At 41.8% G+C, this 16,760-nt stretch overlaps 1 protein-coding gene across 10 annotated transcripts in view; it reads left to right on the top strand.

Annotated features, from left to right (window-relative positions):
- Positions 1 to 16,760, top strand: part of LOC119486138 (pleckstrin homology domain-containing family A member 7-like) — a 177,827-nt gene that overhangs the window by 62,552 nt on the left and 98,515 nt on the right. Inside the window, exon 1 of one of the 10 annotated variants that reach the window (XM_037766029.1) lies at positions 15,153 to 15,196. The exons of the other annotated variants lie outside the window; for them this stretch is intronic. The gene's annotated coding sequence lies outside the window, so the exon portion shown is untranslated. Of the gene's footprint in view, positions 1 to 15,152; positions 15,197 to 16,760 lie in introns of those variants that run through there. 10 annotated transcript variants of the gene reach the window in all.

Raw genomic sequence — 16,760 nt, forward strand, 5'->3', positions numbered from 1 at the left:
TTAAATTTGCATTCTTTCTAACAGCCAGCAGGGGGCGACTCCTCTGGTTACAAAAAGAAGTCTGATTGTATAGAAGTCTATGAGAAAATTTGCCTACTTCTCACTTGATTTATTACCTCAGTAAACATTGTAAACATGAGTTTATGGTCTCAGTTGCTAGTTTCAAGTCTTCTTCAATACAGCATGATGTTCATTTAGTAAATTATGGTCCCATTTAGAGTCAAATAGACCATAAAGCAGGGGATGCTTTAGGTCGGGGCTACCTTGTGATCGCTACCACGACGTTGTCCGGTCTGGGAGTTGTCCGTGTTTTCATCTTACAACTTTAACCCTGTGTGTTTTCAGTTCATGAAAGTTAATTGTAACGTTTTGGTCGCCTAAAAGTCTCTTATTCAGCGTTGTTGTACTTAATTCCACCCTCTTGAGTAACTTCTGGTTGCAAAAAAACAAGATGGCGACGGCCAAAAAGGTGAACTCGAGGTTTCAAAACGGCAGTTTCTAAACAAATGGGTGACGTCACGGATTGGTGACTTCGTCCACGTCTTATATACAGTCTATGCTTTAATCACATTTTTTATGAATGTGAATGAACCTGGATCTTTTCATCCTCACTTGGCGATAAAGGTGGGCTGTCTTTTCTCATCCCCTACACATTTTTCGTTGGGAAGACACTGTGCGTCTTTATTAATCTGATACGTTTTGTTAACTCACGCTACACGTTGCAATCAGCTTTTCTGCACGACAGAACCTGCAACTTTTATGTTCACATTGATCAATTGAGCGGCCACGATATGGGTTTTTCCGTACAGCGTGTGCCTGGCTTAAGCTGCTGCTGCATCACTCCATCACGGCTGCTGACATATAGCATTTAATCCACTCAAGCATCCACCTTAACATTCAAATTTCTCTCAAAGGGGTTGTGATTTATTATCGTCACTCTACGCAGGTTTAACTTTATGCTGTGGGGAAACGTTAACTGTATATACTCTGTATTCACACAACTGTTCCCAGTGAGTTAATGCTAAAGGTCTTCTTATGTTCAAGGGCCAAGGTGTGTATTTGATTTGTTCATGCTCAGAGATGTGTTGTTACCACTTTTAATTCACCTGGATTAGCGCAGTATATCACCTAAATGGAACGTGGGAGTCATATGAAATATCACAGGGTCCTGCTGTGTCAGATCAGGGTGCAGTTTGGTGTCGGCATGTAGACGCTCAACTGAATCAATAAGATGCTCGTCAGTCGGCCTCGTGTGGGAAACGTCTGTGTGTTTGTGTGGGCTTGGTCGTGTCTCTCTCCTTCCTTGTGACTGTGCTGTTTTTATCTCCGTCTCGCTCATCGTCTCTCTTTACCACTCTGTCATGGCATCTTAAGCTGTACAATCTATGCATCTCTTTCACAGTTATTTGAATCTGGTAAAACTCATGAATCAAACACTGCCGCTGAAGATATATTTGAATAAATGCGAATGAGGAAATCTGAGCAGATTGCTCCTTCTGTTTCTTCATCATCTCTCTGTCGGAGATGCTGCTGGTCTCAATCAGAAGACACAGACCTTGGTCTGTTTCTGTCATGTCATTGGTCCTAACATGCAACAGGCCTGTTAGATCTCAGTCGAAGCTCTGGGAACATCATTGTTAATAAATCATTTTCTCTTTCAACTACGTTTTCACAGCAGATTTCTAACCCTCATTAGTGTCATTCCACCAGAAACTCGGTTATACAGTACAGTTTACACTTGAAGATGGGAAACAGTGCAGCTTTGTAGTCACATAAACATTTGAATTTTGCACTTTAATGGAACCTGCTCACTTGTTGACATTACAATCAGTGAAAGGTGTGGGTCTCATGTTTTGGGATGTGACGGTGAGGAAATCCTCTGCCGTTTCACAGTTTGTCAACTCTCTCTCGTCCCGTGTGTTTGAAATGTGACATCTGCTACTCTGAGATGAGACTCCGTACGGAGCAGACACTTTCACTTTCAGTTTGTATCGTAAGTCGTCCGACTATCTATTGATAACATGCCGCTGATATGCCAAAATGAACTAAATAGGTTTTTATCTCTGTTAAAAAAAGCAAAACGACGGTGGGGGCGGTGGGCAAGTCATGTAATTAGTGAGTGCCCAACCACCGTGTAATATCGACTATCTGGCAATCAGAAAATCCAATGGCCTGAGATTCAGTGATGATTTCGACCACAGTAACTTATTCAGATATGGTCCGCCACACTTTCATAATGAACCGAAAATATATTTACACTCCTCAACCGTTGGGATCCGTGCAGTCTGCCCGGGGGATTCAATTCGGCGAGTCAGGGATGGCCGCTCAGCGTGGAAGGATCCTCTTGTGGGACGTCTCTCCGGTGAGGGTGCCGTGGTGGTAGCAACATTATTGTAATGATGAATAATATCGACCTGTTGTGTCTTCATATTGACAGAATAAGAAACCAACAAGATAAGAAGATAGATTTGTGGTCTTTTTATTTACTTATAGCCTAATAACATCGGACACTGTCCACACACCGTTAAATATGCACTTCTGTTACGTCATGTAAACAAACCACGTACCTATCAGCTGTGAGGTCAAGATCAGACTGGAGACGTAACCACTTAAAAGATGGGTAGTACTTGCTCTCTTCCAATGTTTGCTTTTTTTAAACCGGAAACACAGGTTTTATTCTGTGTATACCTTATTTAGGTGTTGGTTGTGAAAATAAGGATAACTCCTCATTTCAACTTAACCAATCAGCCTTTCCTCGTCCATTGCGGCGCTTTCAAAGCGAGCGACAAGAATAAATGGAAACAGGGCGTCAGACAATTGCAATCAAACTGATTTGTTGTCCCTGATGCTTACTTGCGTTGCATTCTGTTTGGAGGGTGTAACATGTAGGCTACACACATCCCAATACATTAGACCTCTCTGCAATATACACATAACATTCCCTCTAGATTATGTTTGTGAACCCCCGAACCTTAAAGTTCAAACTGCGCCTATGACTCAACTGTAAAGAATTCTTACTGTATTAGTAGTATTAGTAGAACTAGTATTTCTGCCTTTATTTGACAGTGATAGTAGAGAGGTCAAAGAGAAATGAAGGGAGAGAGATGTGGGATGACAGACATCAACAAACATCCTTGCGTAGACCTGAACTGGGGTCACTGCGATTAGTCAGCATCTTAATATAAAGCTCCAGGCCAACAGGATGCCCCAAAATGACAACTATTTTGTATAACTATACATTATAAACTGTGTGTTTCAGTTGGTGTTAAACCTTTTATCAACAACTCTCGTTCTGTTTTAGAAACCGTATTTCCAGTATTCCATTTACTCTTTGGTTAGTTAATTATTTAAACTGTCTGCTTTTGCTCTTTCTTTCTCTCCTGCCAGTTTTGATTCAACACCCATTGATACTCACACACACACACACACACCTTCACACATTCTTACACACACACACATACACACACACACACACACACAAAATCCCTTCCCCTCTGTGAGACGGGGCCCGTCAGGACGCCGTGAAGGCCGTGAAGTGTTTTGAATGTGAATGCAGCGTAGACTTGTCTTCCATTAGCATGCCAGGCTGTCAGTCTCTGTGCCGAGTCCCTCGCTGTCCGGCTGAAAGCTGCTCTCCTGTCGTCCACACACACACACACACACACACACACACACACACACACACACACACACACACACTCACACACACACACACACACACAAACACACATACACACACACACACACACACACACACACACACACACACACACACTTCCAGAAGAGGTGTTGCTTGCAGTAAACACTCTAATCTCCTTCTTTTGCAAAATCCCACCGCTATTTGGCAATAAAATGGACGAGAGTGGGGGCTTATTTAAGCCGTCTGGACGTTGCCATAGCAACAAAATGTCCCGAAGCAGTCTCTTGAGGGCTGGGGTGGGGCGGGGAGTTTGCCTCTTCCTTGTGGCATCGCCAGTAGCAACAGAGGTGGACGCCACTCGGTCTGCTTTCTCTGATTGGTTGTGATGGACATCTCTATTATAGCACCGTCCCTCCGCCCCACCCTCCCAAAATAACGCTACAATCAAGACAGAACGGCTCATCAGGGCTGAAGAATCCCAATCTTGCTTCTTGATGGAGCCGCAATTAACTGTCAGGGCCGTTTTATGACCCGGCTGTCTGTCTGGGGGAGCGTCGCGGTGGGAGGCGAGGAGGGATGAGGCGGCAGCTGCTGCTACGAGGGGACATGAGCTGGGATGAAGATGAAATAGATGGCAGCCGTTTGTCCAAGATGTAATCTTAAATTCAGACAAACTGTTTTTTTGTAAAAGCAGGAGGGGAAAAAAAAAAGTGTACTCAGACCCGGGCAATGAGAAAGAGACAAAACGGACTTTAAAGTAGAGAGTGGGAAGAAATGGAGAGAAGATACAAAGACAAAAAGAGTTGGAGAGAGCATAAGTGGTATAACTTCAGTTTCTAATAGAGAGGAGACGGGAGGTATGATAGGACAGGAAAGGTCACGGCTGTGAGGTTGTGTGTAGCTGAGCCTGCCAAGCCGAGCCGGAAGCTCTATAAATAGTCCTATACATGTACTTTTCAGGGGCACAAAGGTTGATTTTCCTGGAATCAATGAAAATATGATCACTTCAAAGAGAAGGGCAGCAGCAGTGACTCATGTGGCTCATGAGACTTAATTAATGTGGTTTTTACAGTGAACACAAGTTTCTATTTCAAGCTCAGAACCACAGAGCCTTGGTAATACTTTTTACTTATAAAAAAGGTATGTGATTTCTTTGTAGCTTTTTAATATTGTTTTTTATTGGCAGGCAGAGGATTTACAGAAGACAGATATTTTAGCTCACGCCTGTTTTTACAATTATACATCTCAACAAAATCAAGTGCTTAAAGGAAAGAACCAAAATAAACAAACCAACAACAACAAAGAACATCCAGGTTCAGATCAATTTCCATCAGATTAATCATCAAGACAGCCATCTCCATTATCTGAGGGAATCTTTTACTTTACTTTTCCTTTACACTTTGATCAGTTGGATCACAAATAAAATGCAGTACCTGTGAGGGTTTCTGGACAATATTTGTCATTGTTTGTTGTTGTTAATTGATTTCCAGTAATACATATAAACATACATTTGCATAAAGCAGAATATTTGTCCACTCCCATGTTGATAAGAGTGTTAAATACTTGATAAATCTCCCTTTTAAAGAATATTTTGAAAAAATAAAAAAACGTGCAATTCATTTGGGATTAATCGCGACTAAATAATTGAATTGATTGACGGCCCTTAAAAATACATAGTAAATTTCCAGATGAAAATATATTGGGTTCCTTCCCCATATGCCATATTTTGCAGGCATCAATTGCTGGAACCAAACAGAACTATGTACAGCACAAGATAACTGTGAGGAATGGTAATATTCAAGTTATGCACGTGTGTCTCATGTAAAGTCTCGTCTTTGGGGCCTGATAAAGTCAATACATCTTGACTTTTATGTAGCTTTTAGTTGATAGAAACGTGGATAGGAGACTGTTGCAGTTACATCTTGATCCACCTGAAACATGCAGCTTCATTCTTGGAAAAAAAATGTATGTGGAATTACGGATATTAAATTAATTTATACTTCTCAGCATTATTGTAATACAATGTCAGTTTGACAGCTAGAGATCACATGGAATCTGGTCAGTGATCGGTTGTGTCGTGTTGTTCACCAAGCATAATGTTTTCAGCTAGTGTAGTGCAGCATAACGTATCTAATATAGCGATCTTAACTCAAGGTCTTGCTCTGGAGCTTTCCACCCTGTTATGCATTCTTCACCAGCAGATAAACTTCGCTCAGATGTTCAATCTTTCTATGATTCTTGGCAGCTCCAGGACCTCTCGTCCATGTTGACTTAAAAGTTGAGCTTGCACTTTATTCGTTCTGTTTCCAAGATCAAGAACGGACTGTCTTTCTATTCACACTTATGGAAGTCAAAACACAACTTAAGTTTCAATATCTGTTATTCATAAGTGAAAATTTCGGAAAACTAATCCCAACGCATTTCTCCTTGGGATACTCTCATCTGTTGAGCTTTATTAAAACGACTTGCAAAGTAAAAACCACTGAATATTTTTTAATATGTTTACTTTTATATCTCTATTTTATTTTCTCTTTGTTTATCCTATTATAAATATTTTAATCTCCGTGTTGAATTATTAATTTATTTACTATTTAATCTTACTTTGTCGGATTTAATTGCACTGACTCTTCTCACTGGGAGGATCATTTGTGGGATTCAGTCCGGTTTATCTACCGCTCCAGTTACGTTTTCTGGCGTTATATTTTTTGTTGTCATCGGCATATTTGCATTGAGCTCCGCCGGTCCCGCTCTGTTTACTCTGAGCCCTTGTGTTTGTGTGAACAGAGGAATTGTTTCATGTCCACACGCTGTCAGGACAGACAGGATAAGAGATGGTGGAAGTAGATACTGTACTGCTACCTGTCGCTCTGTCAGTGGGATTGATGGCTCCGATTCAGTCCTTAACAAGCTCTTAGTTGTGGTTCAGCACTCCGGAGGGATCAAAGTAAACTGAAACTGCTCTTCAGTTTTAATGACGGTAGTGTTTTAAATAAAATACTTCACTATATCAATTATTCTATTTCTCTTCTCTTCCTTGTCCTCACATCCTGTACTGTGCCAGCATTAAATATGCTCGTCAAAAGAATTAAAAGGATTAAAGAGTAGTCCGTGCTCACGCTTGTCCCAGCCTTAAAATAATTAGCTGTAAGAACATTATCCCATAGCCTTATTAAATACGTGTTTAGATCCATTAAAAGAAATGCACATAGACGGCATTACCTTGAGATATTCTGCCTCCATTAATGAATATGTATATGATATAATATAATATAATATAATAAATCAACCTTGGTGTTAAAGGCTGCAGGATATTGCAGAAAATAGATTTTTTTATTTATCATCAGTCTGCCCACTATATCTAAACAACTGTTGGATGGATTGCCATGAAATTGTGTGCAAACATTTATGATTCACAGATGATGCACCATACTGAGTTTGGTGATCCTCTGACATTTCCTTTAGCGCCACCAGCAGGTCAAAGTTTTCACTTATCCAGTGAAATAGCTCAACATCCACTTGGTGAATTGGCACTAAATTTCGTACATACATTGATGATTCCCAGACGATGTGTCCAAATGTCTTTGGTGATCTGACTTGTTGACTTGTTGATGTTGATATTTGTGGTTTTGAGTGACAAAAACACCGACACATCTCTGACAGTATGATAATAATGCACTTTGCGTGCCTAGTCCGATAGTCTGTAGATTATGTAGCCTGTAGATAAGATATATTTTAATAAAATACACAGTACCGACAGGATACAGTAAAGCACAGAGGCTGTTTCCATGCTGTAAAGCAGACAAGCGCTCACGTCTGCCCGTCTATCCACCTGAGGAGCGCAGTGAGACCCTGCGGATCCCAGCGGGATGTCAGTTGAGTAGGCGGTCCTTAATGTGGCTCAGGACACATTTGCGTAAACACTGCTAAAAGAATGTGATCATATGTGACCCAGACCAACTCTAAATGTGGTCCGTGCGATCACACCTGTACTTAGAGCTGTCCTCTTGTGATCCGATCACTCAGGACGCATGTTAGTACCAGGTCTGAACAGGGCTATAGGCTGCATACACACCAAATCTGGCGTTGTGGCAAAAACCCCAGTCCTACTATTCATTTGAATGTGGCTCGTGCATTTTGGGTGCGGCGGTGGGGACCGCAGGGGATGCCAAAAAAAGAAAAAAAACACACCAGCCTGTGGCGAAAAGTTAAAACCAAATAAACTTTTGGAGAAACGCACCCAACGTCACATTGCGGTGGCCAATCGTGCAACCGGCGATCCAGAGCTGTACAACCCAGCCCTGAGGGAATACTAACGTTGTACAGTCACTCGACATTAATGGGCCATTTAAGTGACACTCCCACACAACCCTGCACCGGGGCACATGATTATCTTCTGTGTCGTGTGAGTTGGACTTGTTTGTCTTAAGCATTGATTCTCTGTAAGTTTTAGTTTAATTAAATTTTATTGCAAGCATTACCGTGTTCAAGTACCCTTCAACAAATCCCTGAATCCCAGCCCGCTGCAGCAGAGCTCCTCTGTAGGTGTCCAAACAAAAAGAGAATTTGCCAACAGGGATCAATAAAGTATCACATTATGTTATTAACCCTGAACACCGTAGGCAGAAATCCTGACGCTCTGAGGCTCGGAACAACTGCTTGAGTTACACATTTTTACTCCACTTTACCTCTTGATGTTGACCCCCGCCCACGTAGCCCTACTGTACCTCCGCTGAAGAGCAGCCGGCAGATGGGATGCCTTGTTGCTATGCTGATTCTGTCCTACATTCTTGTCCTCTACAACTTTACAACCCATCGTTCTCATCCAGTAACTGATTGTCTGCTAAACAATGAGGCCAAATTGAGAGAATGTTTGGCTAATACATAAGTAGTTATAATTATAAAATCCATAGAAATCACTTCTTTTGCAACACATTCTGAACCCCCTAAATAGCATCCCAAAATCCTCCCTCTCTCAAGCAGCTTCTCAATTTGCTCACAATGAATCTTATTTGCTGCGAAGGCACAAACTGCGGGTGTGAGGGCTAATTTTGAGTCAGCGCAGGCACTTCCGTAATGAGCCTGAGCATTATTCACTCCTCTACATGCTCCTCTGAATCACAGGGCTCCATTCCGCTGCCATTCCTGTTTATGCTAATGCAAATATTTTCATTATCTCTGCAATAAGACGTTTAACAGGCACTCTGCTCCTCAGCCTGCTGAAGAGCGGCTATAATTAGAGTCAGCCAGGCGGTGAGGCGGGGGGGCCTGAACGTCACAGCTGATTTGAATGTGGACAAGTGTCGAACAAGCAGCGATCTGATTTCCACAGAGCTGTCAGGAAATGCTCCTGCATGTGGTCTGGATAATTAGAACGGGGTTTATTCTCACAAGTACAATGGATGTTGAAGAATGAGACCTTGTGACTGCGATGCAAGCGAACTCTCTACGTCCGTAGTAACATAAATGCATACCGTATCATTGTAAATGTCACCCTGCTGGCATTTACCCAGCTTTAGTGTTGCAGCCACATTTCTGAATGTGGTGTTTTTATGTAAATCTTTGAGACGTGAGAGCTGCAGTAGTCCTAAACCTGGATTCAGACCTAGGTTTTAGTCATACACACGGGCTTAATCGGCTTCATCGTCTGTGACTACTCAGTCGACTTGAAATTCTTGAAGTGGAGCCGTTGTTTTTTTTAAGAGGCTAGATCTATGAAGAACTTTGTGCTCTTGTAAACAATTTTGTCTTCTTGTATACAAGTTCATCATAAACACATTGGTTGTATAGATATTAGGGCTGCAATAATAACGCATTAACTCAAATTCATTTTAATGCCACTAATTTCTTTAAAGCATTAATGCAACTTGCGATTTTGAGGTTGTAGCTCAGTTGTAGAGCTAGAGAGAAGATACTGGCATCATGTGAAACTAGAAAAAAACTATTGAATCCATTGGTACCAATCATGTCATACTAGTTTGTCGGGAAAGAGGCTAAATAACGCTCCAAACCTACGCTAAATTTTAGCAAGGAAAAACTGGCATGGCCATTTTCAAAGGGGTCCCTTGACCTCTGACCTCCAGATATGTGAATGAAAATGGGTTCTATGGGTACCAACGAGTCTCCTCTTTACAGACATGCCCAACTTATGATAATCACATGCAGTTTGGGGCAAGTCATAGTCAAGTCAGCACACTGACACACTGACAGCTGTTGTTGCCTGTTGGGCTGCAGTTTACCATGTTATGATTTGAGCATATTGTTTTATGCTAAATGCAGTACCTGTGAAAGTTTCTGGACAATATTTGTCATTGTTTTGTGTTGGTAATTGCTTGAAAAATTGCTTGAAAAATCTCCCTTTTAAGGCACATTTTGTACAGATAAAAGATATGCGTTTAATTTGTGATTAATTACGGGGTCAGTGTTTCAAGACGATTGGATGGTTTGTCGACATCGCCGCATTTTACCGCATTTAACTACGTTAACGTGGTCGAAATCATCACTGAAACTCAGGCCATTGGATTTTCTGATTGCCAGATAGTCTATATGAAGAGAAAAAATAAATAACAAGTAGCTGAATCTTCGTATTGAGCAGACAAATCCAAGTCAAATCAAAAAATTCTTATTCGGTTACAGCCCTACTGTTCTGTACGAATCACAGTACATTAGGGCTTTGAGCTAAATGCTAACACGCTTGCAGTGACAATGTTAATAAGATGATATTTAGCAAGAATAATGTTTACCATATTCATCATCTTAGCGCATTAGCATGCTGGCATTTGCTAATTAGCACTAAACACAAACTACAGCTGAGCTGAACGGAGATGTCAGTTTGCAGGTGGTGCATAAACAAATGAACAAATCTCAACCTAATGATGATGCTGCTGTAGATGAATCACAAAAGTTATTACAATTCATCCCGAGGGGAACATGAATTTCTGCACCACATATCACGGCAGTCTATCCAACAGTTTGTCTACACCGTTGTTCACTGCAGCCATCTTTAGGGCTCTCAATCAGTGCTGAGGACGTTAGAAACACATCTGTTCACCTTGAAAACACAACATGATTAAATGCAGAGTTTGTAAAATGAGATTCAGCGGGAGAAAACTGGTTTAAGCTAAACTGAATTTGACCGAGACGTATTGAGACATTTGTATCTCGAACAAAACACCCGAGAGCTGTAACTCTGTAAGTCTGAGAGCTGCAGTAAATAAACAAAATGAAAAGCACGGCGACCTTAAATGCACCGTGATATTTAGACCTTTAAAGATATTTTTTCTAAAACCAGCCGTCTGCGACCGCGAGGTGAAAATTAAACTGGCTTGTTAACATTTCTCATTTAAAGTAATGTACACTGCTCGCTCCAAGCTTGTTCACCCATCGCAGGTTGAGAGGTTTTTAATAATGAATGATAATCTTACAAATCCATTTTGGGGGACGCCGGAGGAAAAATGGAAACATTGTTTTTTCCACATATTTATTAGAACATTCAAACTGTCCTTCAGTTTTATTATTTCAAACTCTGCTAACGTGCTGTTTTTCTTCAGCTGCTCTAAATTCATCTACATGATCTAGTGTGCAGTTAATCACTCGAACAATTAAGCATACTATATCAGCACATAACGAATAGCATCACTATAAAAACATGAACCTCCCTTCATAAAGCGCCAGGGCTTGTTTTGTCTCCATGTGATGCGTTGGAGTTGTGGTGCTGTTGAGGGAGCCTGCTGGGCTTCTCTGGCAGCAGCTCTGTGAAGTCTTTACCTTTTTGTCGACTGTCAACACAGGGAAGGATATGTTGGTGAAGTGTTTATGTTGTGAGACAGGTGCTACTACTACAACAACAACACGGGGGGTGAGAGCTGCTCGCTGGAGACGAGAGTGTTTTTCTACCGATTTGACTTTGGCTGTTTCCAAGTTTATAGATTGAAGGGAGGGATCATCTTTCCCCGACTATCATCACTGTCAGTGCTAAAAAGTTTGCATGCATTTGACTTTATTATCGTGGAGTAATAAGTAGTATTATGAAGTTTTTAAGATATGAGTTTCCATCCTGCCTGTTTGATTTGAAGTCAACGGATTTATTGTTATCCAAATCTTTATTATTCTTCAGATTCCGTACGTTGTTTTGGTCGTCTGCTGCTTCCGCTTACCTTCAGCTACAGAAACCATTCAAATATCACGATGTTCAGCTCTTTAAAGGACACGTGTGCACTTATACTCTTATACTTTTTAAAGGAACGATGTGAAACTATTAGAGGGACCCATAGGCAGAAATGGAATATAATATTAATGAGTATCTTCTCTTTAGTGTTTAATCACCTGAAAATAAAATACTTGTGTTTTCGGTCCTCTTAACGGAGCTGCCATATTGCTCCGCCATGTTTCTACAGTAGCCCAGAACGGACAAACCAAACACTGTGTTAACTTTTCCTTCTTGGGCCGGACTCGATAACATTACTCGCTCCAGAATTAACCTCAGCTGCCGTGAAACAAGACGTAGGAAACCTCTGATGGTCTTGAGGAGCTGCATTATTTATTTCTGCACGAACGGCAACTTCCACTGAACATTCACTTGATATTCTCAGAGCTATACTATCTCTGTCTTCTGCTCCACTTGCTCACTTGCTCGCTCACACATTCGCCGCCACTCTCATTCACCATTCACGATTTTCGTGTCGGCCCACGGGAGAGGTTTCACCACTAGATGTTGCTAAATCCCACACAGTGTTCCTTTCAATTATGAAGCTTTTTCCATATTTCTTTTACAATGTAAGTCAGTGGGAGACATCTTCAAATCCTCTCAAACCAACTCCCCTTCGAAATGCTTCCACATACTTTGAGCTACAGATGTCATTTAAACTAAAAAAACACTGAAGTTGTGTCACATAATATAGTAATTGTTTGCGAGCAATCTCATTTTGAATTTATTAAAAATAAGGAATGTAAAATGAGTTTGCTTGATAGTGTATGTTGATCTCATCAATTATCACTACTGTGAGAGGAATCATATTTCATTTAATATTGTACTGTAGTAGCATTATTGCCTAATATTGAATGATTGCCCTAAAAAAATAACTCATTTTCAAGATTTATGCCCCTAATATGCTGCGTTGACACGGTCACTCTGATTTCCAGCCGTATCGTGAGACCTCTAGATTTGTAATTTTTCTTTTTCATCCCATACACATAATAATTGCTTCCAGCAGCAGTATCGTTCTCAGTTCTCAGTGTATCAGTATCAGTTATCAGTAGCTGCAGTGGAACTGGCATTAGCTGGGTTAATTCACTTACGTGTGGCTTGTCAACAGTAATCATGTGGTCATATCTAAATACTTTGTCATCCAGTAGTACATTGCTGTTTGGTAGATGGCACTGGTGGGCGAGCGGAGCGTATGTCTGTCTGGGCCGTGGCGTGGCAGCAGGGTCTCCGTGCCAGTGATGTCAGTGATGCTCGTGTCTGCCACAGTTATTACTGGCACCGTGTCGTTCTCCGTCTGCCAGCAGCGCTGAGCGACCGGCCTGGCTCTGTCGGTCCCCTCCTCATCCCCTCTGTGCTGCTGCTGCTCGAGGTTATTTTACTGGGTTGCAGCAGTGAAACCAGAGATGGTGTTTGGTGGGAGTGGGGAGGGGGGAGCTGCCTGGTAACATAAAAGCGCTGTGATGTAATGAGCAAAATGATACTTCGTGCATCAGCTCCTAAGGCGTTGAGGTCATACGCCGGGTTGTAGCAGTGCCACTTTACCTATACTTCCTGTCTGAACAATGAACAGTGGGTGAGACAACAGGAGCTATAGGTGAGAGATGAGTCACTGATGAGCTAAAGAGCAAGCTGCATTATGCAAACTGTAGATGCACCTGTGGTTAAGATACTGGATCCAGTTGTATAGACTGGGAAAAAATCCAATTTGATCCATTGTGATGCATGTATCTTTTTCTAGTAACCACATTGGCACAACCCTCCCGCCTAATGTTGGGCACACATTACAAGAATCAAACCGATTCGGTTTCGATTCCCCTCCTCCCGACAATCGTCAGCAAAGCCCAAATTTTTTTGATGATTCTAAAGATTATCTTTCCAGATATTCCTGCTGTGTGACGTATGTTAAGAGTGTATTTTACATCCCCCGATCGGCTCAGAAGTCCATCCTGGCCGCACCGATTTCAAATCGAGCGGATATCCTGTTGTGTGCGGGGAACCCCGAGGACAGCCGATGACGAGAACCAGGCTGACTGAAGCGGAAGGACAACCGCAGCCGTTAACGGCGGCCTCGGCTAATGCATGAGCTAATGCAAAACGCGAAGCATAAAGTATTAGTAAAATGGATTCTTCTTTTTTTCCTCATTCATTTTCAATTCAAAGTAGTGCAAAAACTAACATCGCTAATTCTTCCTGCCTGTTGTCTGCCATGTTTGTTCACGTTTGATCGCAAGAGATTGCGAGATATACGTTTTTTTCCGGAGAGTCAGGACTCTTGTTGTTCATGAGATACCGGACCGGATATCGGACCGATACTGACTCAAAAAGCTGGATCGGGTATCGGTGACAATGGGGCCGATCTACTCAATTCAGGCTTAAACATTATATTCTGGACCAATTTATTGCTGCATTAAAAATGCCGATACCCAAAGCCCAGGTATCGCTATCGTTATTGGGACTGAAAAAGTCGGATCGTGCATCCCTAAATCGTTCACCACACATAGAAACAAAACTGTTAAATTTAACATAACATGTCGTTATGTGTGGGGTCTCTCACATTTTCAACATCTGTTAAGATTTGTGATTAAAAAAAAAGCTCAACAGTCCCCATGCACTGAAAAGGAAATGTGGCACAAAAGATGAACATTATGGGTCAGCATGATGGGCTGAGGTGGGACACAAGAGATTTGTAATAACCCTCATTACAATGATTTTGGTCACACAGGTAGCATTCAGCTCACACTCTGCCACAGCGGCAGATATGTCTTTTACCACTTAGCCTGACAAAACCTCTGCGGACTTTTATACACCTTTTATTTAATCAAACAAGGGGGGGCAAATCCTGAATGCTTCCCAGCCTGAGTGGGAGTGAGGAACGAGAGAGTGTGAGAAAGAGATGGACGGTGAGAAACTCAAATGAAAGAGGCTGTTTGTGTTTGTGATGTTTGCCGGGTGTGTGGGTGGGTAGGTGGTAGCGGATGGCTGTGAAACCTGAACAAGAGATGGTGGCAGCAGCAGCAGCAGCAGCAGCAGCAGCATGGAGCTGAACCAAATGTGTCATCGTCTCATGCTCACTGGGCCAAGGAAGGAATGTATTGGCAGCGGCGACCTGCGAGGAATTCAGCAGGGCGACTAGAGTGCATGTGTGTGCATGTCTATGTGTGTGTGTGTTTGTAGTGGTCAGATTGTATTCCATCTCTTCACCCCCCCTGGCCAGTTATAGGACCGAGCTACAGTAGCATGCTGGCGCTCCCTCCTCCTACAGACAGGAAGAGTTCTTGCAGCGTTCGCCCACATTCACATGCTCGGAGGGGAGCTAAAGTAATGAAGGCGCAGCAGTGACCGTGTGGACACAGGTAAACAAAAATAAATAGAGAAATCAGTCGGGGCTTTTCTGTTCTCTGCTTTTCGTTATGCCGAGGAAACTTCATGCATCTTTTCCTAGTTCTACTTTTGCAGTGGCAGAACAAGGTGGAAGTGGGCTCTTCTGTTACAGCAGCGGCACTGAGCTGCTCTGTCTCTGCTGCCAGCCACCAGCTGTGCAACACATAGTGTCTTGCATGCTTGATAGCTCTGCAAATATAAGTTTATTTTGTATCTCTGCAGCCCAGCTAGTCCACGATAGTGGGCTTTTCAGCTTGACATAGCACTGGTGTTTATATGTCTGTCTGACAGATTTGCGGCGCAACTGTGCAAGATGCAGTCACGAAACTTTACAAGTGTGAAGTTTAGATCAAGATAAAGGTAGAGTTTGAAGATGGGCGTGGTCCGAGCGAGGGCACCGTGAGTAGGAGAGTAGAAGTGGCGAAGGGGCCGTTGGCTCCTCTTTACGCCCCTGGTCTGATTTGCCGTCGCAGCTGGTGTAATCCCATCGCAAGATGGTCTTTAGTTTCTTTTTGTTTTTGCAAATTTTGGGCAGTATGCCTGATCTATTGTGAAACTATTGAGCTGTGATTTGTGGGTTTAATCTACCATAACCCTTTTTGTATAAAAAGTTTGCATGTTTGGATGACTAATAATTCATATAATGCAGTATGAAGTATTGTTCACATTTGTCTTGTAAATGTCTGTCATTTTTAGAAGATACATTCATTACTTTTTATAGTGAAATATATTGTAAAGACATGATTGCAATTCTCTTGGCCTATTCCGATTTCCGATCTTCTAAAAAAGTCTGATCTGCCGATTCTGATTTTCTTTCTAAGAACTATAATAGACAGCAAAGCATCAGACAAACTTTTTTTCACCACCTCCCGAAAAATTATTTCAACCGTCCCGAAACTTTGTCATCTATTTTGTTTACTTTACTTTGATTAAAAAAAACTTGGCATTAGTTGTTTTATATATGTATTATAAGCTGCTTAGAGGTAGTGTTAGTAAGTTCATCAGGTCATAATTCCCTCTCTGAGTCGTATTTTATATTGTGGGAACAGATCAGCTGAAAAATGTTTGGTCTTGTAGTATAATCAGTAATCAAACTACTATTTCATTCAATATAATGAAAGATTCCAGAGCTCAGTTGTATGTATTCAATTTACAATGTGAGAATATCAAGCAGTTTGTTCCATTCAGTGTTTGGCTTTCATTTACGTTTTGTTAAATAACTACAGTATGCATCGACTCATTGGCACTAATACATTCAGATTGTGCTTTGAGAATCTTTGCAAAACTATTTCCATCTCAAAGTTGATGCTGCCGGTGAGAGCTGGAGGCTGAGCGCATCATCAGGGAGCTCTTCTTCCCGTCAGTGGCTGTTAAATAATCAGAGCGGCGGTGCCAGCGGTGCCGCTCTGCAGGCTGCCAAAAATCAACCGTGATGATGTTTTAACCTCCTTTTGTCCTGCGGCCAAATCAGGACCCTTTTTACAGCTGTGGCATTGTGCAACTCAATTAGCTGGTTTTTATTTAAACATTAGGCCG

This window comes from Sebastes umbrosus, chromosome 4, assembly GCF_015220745.1.
Source record: "Sebastes umbrosus isolate fSebUmb1 chromosome 4, fSebUmb1.pri, whole genome shotgun sequence".
In the NCBI taxonomy this organism is placed as follows: domain Eukaryota; kingdom Metazoa; phylum Chordata; class Actinopteri; order Perciformes; family Sebastidae; genus Sebastes; species Sebastes umbrosus.